Source organism: Pipra filicauda, unplaced genomic scaffold (assembly GCF_003945595.2).
Source record: "Pipra filicauda isolate LSUMZ 115617 unplaced genomic scaffold, ASM394559v2 scaffold417_size606805_pilon, whole genome shotgun sequence".
Taxonomy (NCBI): domain Eukaryota; kingdom Metazoa; phylum Chordata; class Aves; order Passeriformes; family Pipridae; genus Pipra; species Pipra filicauda.
Window position 1 is genome coordinate 379705 of NW_024104551.1, and position 7302 is coordinate 387006.

The following is a 7302-nucleotide window of genomic DNA, read 5'->3' on the forward strand; positions in this document are numbered from 1 at the left end:
AGGAAAACAGGTAAGACCATAACATGGTATACGCAGAATGAGAATTCAAGTGAAAAATGAACCAATAAGTTTTGGTTTTGTCAAAAAGTCAAGATTATCTTGAAAGTCAAGATTACCCAGACTTTCTGTTAATCTTGGTAGATGTTAGAGGAGTCAGGATTTAAGGGAGGAAGATGGGACCGGAGAAAAGGGAAGAGAGGGACGTGATGTCTTTTTAATACTTGTCTTTGTTTTTCACCATCCAACTGAGTTTTAGCTGTCAGAAAATTGCATGAGTTTTCCTGAGGTTAGGTCTATTTTTCCCATTATGGTAATTGGTAAGTGATCTCCCTGCTTATCCAGGAACTTTTCCATCTTAGATTCTCTCTATCCTATTGAGGAGATAGAGTGAGAGAGCATGTGAGTTCAGCTAGTTATAAGAATAACTAGCCAAAAGAAAAAAATAGAAAAAATGGCTATAGTTTATATGTCTGTTTATTTGACTTTGAAACTGTTGAATTTCCTAGGGAGCAGTTTGAGGGTCTAGTTAAGAAAAGCAGCACTAAGTGCTTTAAAGTGTGTGGTATGTGCTTTCTACTGTAACTGTTCCCAGCAAATTTGGAATGTATTTTATACATTATAACATACCAAACAGCCTATCCAGTATATTTCACCTTCCAGATCAGGAGACAATAGAAAGTCACAGAGGAGAATTCTGGGTACAGGACTAAGTTGCTGACAAAGGGCAAAGTTTAAATAAAACATGTTCAGTGGAGTTGAATCAATACTTTATTTGTTAAGGAGAAGTAAAAGTACAAAAAAGCTTGTACAACTAGGCATAAAAAAGTGAGAAATCAATTCTAGTTAATTCAAAATGCTTGAAGAGTCACCTATGCCATTATGTATGAATAATTCAGGAACAGAAATTTATTGCAGACACATATTGTTTGGTTTGGATTTAGTTTTGCCCCTCGTTTGACCTGAATCCTGTAAAGAATGATATTCAACTAATTGAAATAACATTTTGCAAGTAAGACAATACCTTAGGGATATTTCAAGACTAATCCTGAAATAAAATTTGAAAGATGAAAGGTCTGATAAAGTTTATATAAATAATGTTATTTTACAGTGTGTTAAATGTTGCATGTGAGAGTCTTCGCATGCAAGTTGTGTTTGCCAGTTGAGAACAAACCACATTTCTTTCCCTATTTCTCTCTACCAGTCAATTTTTATTTCTTCCTATAGCAGTCTCTCCCTCCTCTCTCTCCCTCTGTCCCCCTCCAAGTGTTGAACATGTTTGGAAAAATTTATCCCCCTCCACCTTCTATTTACAAGAGAATTTTTTACAAGACATTACTGAAGAGTAACTGAGACAAATTACAATGGTACAAGATGCTTTCAGATGGACTCAGCACAAACATATTAGTCATGTCCTGAGATACTACAGAGATATCTGAAAGCATAAAAGATATGGGTTAACTATGCATGTGACTATGCAGTTACTAAAATGATGTCTAAAAAATGAGCAATGTGGAGTCCAAGTGTGTTTTATTACTGGCTTATATCTGTATTATATTAGCATTTATCTGCTCTAGAGTAGGTCTATGTCTGTGAGTATCTAGAAATTTTAAAAATATAGATGGATGCAAAAAGAAAAAGAGCAAAAAGTGACACAAAGTTATCATCACTGGTTCAGGCATATTCAAGTCTAGTGTCAGTTCTGGGCTTAGAAACCAGTCAAAGGAAATAATTTTGCAGCTTGTTCACTAAGCTAAATTGCTGACCCCTGATCATGAAGGTGAAGGTCATGCAGAGGAGCAACAGAAAGTAAGAGAAAAAAGATTTAATCTATCTTCACAGGTGGATCCCTCATTCAGTCAAAAATAAGAAATAATGTGAACTAAATTTCAAAATAAAATTTAACTTAGTTCAGGAACCTACAGCTCACTGCTACTTGCACCAAAATTGTGTTTGGTTTTCCTTTCTTTAGTTGGTTGTGTTTGGGACTTTTTGTTTGTTTCTTTTTCTTCCTGATATAAAATGCATAAACAGCATAAACATCTTGAATTCAAACTCCTCTGCATTCAAGATGAGTGAAAAATAAATTTTTCTTTCTGGGGATCTGACGTCCTAACCACTGGGCTATTGTGAAGATAGTTCTTCACAAACATTTAGCTCAACATGCTCAGCTTCCACAAAGTCTCTTTGGGAGGTCTTGCATTTGTTAATGCACTTGGAATACAGATTATATGTCTCTGGAAAGGCAAGAGCAGATTAATATGATAATCACAATTTTTTTTCTCGAACTGTGTTTCTTCTGAATATTTAGGATTTCTTTAGCTCTGCAAGAACTTTCAGATAGAGCATGCAAGGATCAAATAGCCAAAAAGTGTTGACAATCATGCCAAGTCTGTCTTCTGGAACTCATATTTTATTAATATAAACATAGCCATTGAGTTTTAACATGAATTTCAACACAGAAGCAAAATTTCTACCCCAAAAATAAACACTTTGTTACAACTTCACTGAAAAAGCCAACAATTTTAAACTTTATCCAATGAGGATGTTAAGAGCTCTACTTGCCTAAGAAAAAAAATCAGAACAATATCAAGATCTAAGAAAAACATTTTCTCCTCAATCATTATCATGACACAAAAGACTCCAGCAAAGCAGAACCAGAGTTTTCACATGAACTTTTCAGTTACAAGAGCAGGCAGCAAAGTTCAGAATTGATAAGAGTGGGGAAAATCAAAATAACTGGAGAAAAATACCTTCAGCGAGCATAAGCTAAGTAGCTTGTGAATAAAATTGTGATTATACCAACATTTTTATTGAGGCATGCTTCATTATCCTCTGGGTAAATTATTCAGTGATAAATAGTCTAAAGAAATTTTTGTAATTTATCACTTATAAAACAATTCTTGAAAAGTGTTGTCTTGCTTTCATGTTCTGTGGGAAGCCCTGTATACAAGAAACAACACTTTTGAGCACACAGAGGCAACTCATATCTGAGTTTATTAACACAAGTAAAGCACAGGGCAACAATCTCACTGGAGACTGTGAGCTCTGCTAACTCCTGATGCCATTCATCCAAGTCATTCTAATCCAGCTGGTGCAGGCATTTGACAACACACAGTAATTGAGAAAGAGAAGGAAAACCAGTTTTACCACAAACTGGTTAGTATTTCTTCATTGTATTAGTTGTCTCAGTTGTATTAGCACAACAATTTCTCAATTTACTCCATGTACACGGTAATTTTAAGTACAAATTCTCTGTTAGAATAAGTACCTTTTTTTTTTTTTTGCTATTTTAATGCTGTCATTAGGGAAACCAAATCGTTTTGGATAGACTACTTCCAATTGTAATGCTTCTTGAGAACTGTTGAAAGCATTTTAACTTAACCAGTGCTGTTGTTATCTCTACAATACTCAGGGTATTTTTAGGTGTAAACGTGAAACATTTTTTTAACCCAAAATTATATGTGATTTTTAAATTTTTTCTCTTAAAAACAAAAAATGGGTTTGAAGCTACAGATGTTTCCTCAAAAAAAGAAAAGGTCTGGTTTCTCAGGGAAAAAAATGTTCTAATGCAGCATGTTGATTCAAGCAAGGTTAAGCACAAGGGCCATATAAATTTTGGCACACATCTGAACTACATAATTTAGGGATGTAACTGCCCTACATTCATTAAAATGAATAGAGAGAGATAGGAAATCAATGGAGAAATATAGGACATTCCAGAGGTTATTTAGAGTTTGGGTGGGTAGCATCAATCTCTTTTTCTATGGAGTTTAGATGAAGTCTAAACTGACTATATTCCTATCTTATACATTTTGGTCAGGTGCTCGAAGTCCAATGAGAAGGATGTTGGAATAGCTACTGAAATAAAAGGAAAAGCTCCTGCAGATTTCAGTGACTGTCAGGGTTGGGCCATGGGTCAAATTTCCTGCCTTGAGCAGAACCAGATGGCAGCATTTACCTTGTTGTTGCTCTGGAGAAAAGACTTTGTTGATTTATTTGAGGAGACACAGTTATGCAGAGTTGTTAATAAGCAAATTAAGTGTTTAGCTACTTCATTTCGGGAGTGTTGGTTTGGTTTGGGTTTTGGTTTTTTTTGTTTGTTTGTTTGTTTGTTTGTGTTTTTTGTGGGTTTTTTGTGTGTGTTTGGTTTTTTTTGTTGTGCCCTGCACGATCTGGGGAGGTACATATAAATGTCCAGGATCATTGGAGCAATTTCTTACACCATAAATGCTCAAGCCTTCTCTGCGTTCCTGCCTTGAATATTTGGATTTCTAAGTTTCTAATAGGTATCCTGCTCAGCATCTCCAGTGCTATATGCTTGACTTGTTCTTTAGAACTGCTTCCTTCTTTTGTTTTTGTTTCCCCCCGCCTCCTTGTAAATATCAAATTATTGGGAATTTCATTTTCAACCCCTTTTTTTTTTTCATTTTGGAGACCATGTGTTCATCTATAATTTTATCAGTGCAGTCAAATTAATACAAATGTTAATAAAAGTAAAACTCAGGTCAGGTTTGAAATCCAATAATAGCTATGTGTAGTATTTTATTAGCTCAGAAGTACAGGTAACCATGGGAAATTAGAAATATTATCTTACCAGACAACCCTCTTATTTGGTATAATAAAATGTATATATTATGCATTCATTGTGAGCCAAATAGAAAGAAATGCATGGATAAAGAATATGAATCAGAATATGACTACACCTAGTCTCTCTTCTGGTCAGGAATTTCTCTGTAGAAATGATCCTTATGGCTCTGCAGTTATGAAGATAGCTTCTCACCAACCTGATAAGCTGCTGTCATGTATGGTTCCTCCTGAGAATACCTGTGAGCACAGACAGAGAATACTGATATTGCTCTCAAGGATCTGACACTGGCTTTATCTGCCAGCTTCTGCCTGGTACACTGTATGTGCATTAGGAACTGTCTGGATCCTCTCCAATTTTTGCTTTACTAATAGATTAAATAGCATGTGAGATTGTTTCCTGACACCACCACGTGATTGTTAAATACTTTTTTTTTTTTTTTTTTTTTTTTTTTAGTTTACTGTTAAGTAGTTAGACTGGTCTCTTGCTTGGAAAAACAGTATTGTCCCACACAGGTCCTGGTCACACCTCTGTCAGGTCACAAATCATCCCCAATAAACGTTTGAGAGTGGTGACTTGGGTTTGAAAGCTGAAAGAGTTCAACTGTAGAGATGTGAGCTTTTCCATAGCAGTTGCTCTCGGTGCCTGGAAAAGTTTCCAAAGGTATTTCAGACTTAGACATAGCCTCTCTGACTCAGCTGAGGAAGAAAGTTTTGAAAAAAATGTGATACATTTTTGGACCGCTTTTTACCTATAGGTGTCAAATATCCCAGAAGCCAGTTTGCCTTGAAATCTTCAAAGAGGAAGAGCAGTTTCAGACTTTTCCCCATAAATCTAATTAATCCTAAAGCTGGAATTCTAGGAAAGAAAAAAGGAGGATTGGTTTCATCCCTTCCAATTATTAAAAATCTGTCGCAAGAAATTAATCAGGACTTCCAGAATCACAACTTTTTTCTGTGAAGTTTCAAAATTTGTCTACATTCCTAGTTTAGACTATTTTACAAACTGTCTGTTTCTTTGTTTTAAAGCAATTTCTGTATTCTACCTCACACTTCCCAGAATCACAGAATGGGTCAGGTTGGAAGAGACCACAGTGGGTCATCTGGTCCAACCTCCCTGCTCAAGCAGGGTCATCCCAAAGCACATGGCACAGGATTGTGTCCAGACTGTTCTGGAATATCTCCAGTGAGGGAGAGTCCACACCCTCTCTGTGCAATGTGTTCCAGTCACTCGCACAGTGAAGAAATTCTTCCTCATGTTCAGGTGGAACTTCCTGTACATCAGTTTCTGCCCATTGCCTCTTATCTTATATTTGAGGCATTCGGGGGTTCTGTACAAAACACATCCTCCAAACAAACAGTTTTGCTCAGTTTCAGCACAGTGCCTCCTAAGATGAAGGTCCTAATCACTGACTGTAACACCAAATATTGGTACCACCCCACTGTGGTGGTGGGTTGACCTTCACTGGATGCCAGGTGCCCACCAAGCTGCTCTATCACTGCTCCTTCTCAGCTGGACAGGAGAGAGAGAATAAGACAGAAAACAACTCCTAGGTTGAAATAAGGCAGTTTGCTAGAGTAAAAGCAAGAGATTGTGCTCACATAAGCAAAGAGGGGAAAAAAGGAGGTTTTTATTCTCTTCTCCCCACCAGCAAGCAATGTCCAACCACTTCTCAGGAAACAGGGCCTCAGTACATGTAGTGGTTGCTCCAGAAGGTGAACATTATACACAAAGAATGTCCCCCCTTCCATCACTTTTCCTTAGCTTTTGTATCTGAGCTGACATCCTATGGTATGGAATATCCCTTTGGTTAGTTTGGATCAGCTGGCCTGGTTGTGTTCCCTTCTGATGGGGAGAGTGTTGGATAGACAACCTTGATGCTATGCCAGCTCTGCTCAGCAGTAGCCAAAACACTGGTGTGTTACCAACACCTTTCCAGCTCCCAATGCAAAGCACAGCACTGTGAGGGCTGCGCTGGGGAAATGAACTCCACCTCAGCCAGACCCAACACACCTACATATGTATAAACAAAAGTGCACACACACACACACACACACACACACAGAGCCACACAGGTGAACTTCCTTCTAAATAGTTCTTCTGTACTAGCAAGACTTCCAGATCATTATGGAACCATTATCATTATGATGTTTTTTTCTCCAATAAGGAAATAAGAGGTAGAGAAATATTTATCTGTGTATTAGTTACAGTTGTTCATAATGATGTATATAAATTTAGTATTAAAAAAACTACTAGTTTTTATCACAGTCGTCTGTTATTATCTGCAAAATTTACCTCTATAAGAATTATAGTTTCTCAGAGGCAGACCCTCCTGCTCACAGTGTTTCTGCTCTGAAAACTAGGACCTTCTCCCTCTGTTTTCTTACCTGCATGATAATGCTGAGTGAAGGACCACCAGCCAGCTCCCTGGCTTCATGAGCTGAAATCCTGGGAGACCTGTCACAGGGAGATGTCAGCAAGAAGGCAGACACCTGCATTCTCTAGATGGGTTATCAAAGGGCATGAGAAAATGTTGTCCTCCAAAATTCATACAATGTTAAGATCTGAAGGGAATACTTAGGTTTACTCTTTGTCACAAGCCTGTACTCAGGAGTAGATAACTGAACAGTAACTCCTCTGTCCACTGAAAAAGGAGGGTTCTATTTTTCTTTTTTTTTGTCATACATGTAGACTAAAGAAACAGTTTTCATTATTCC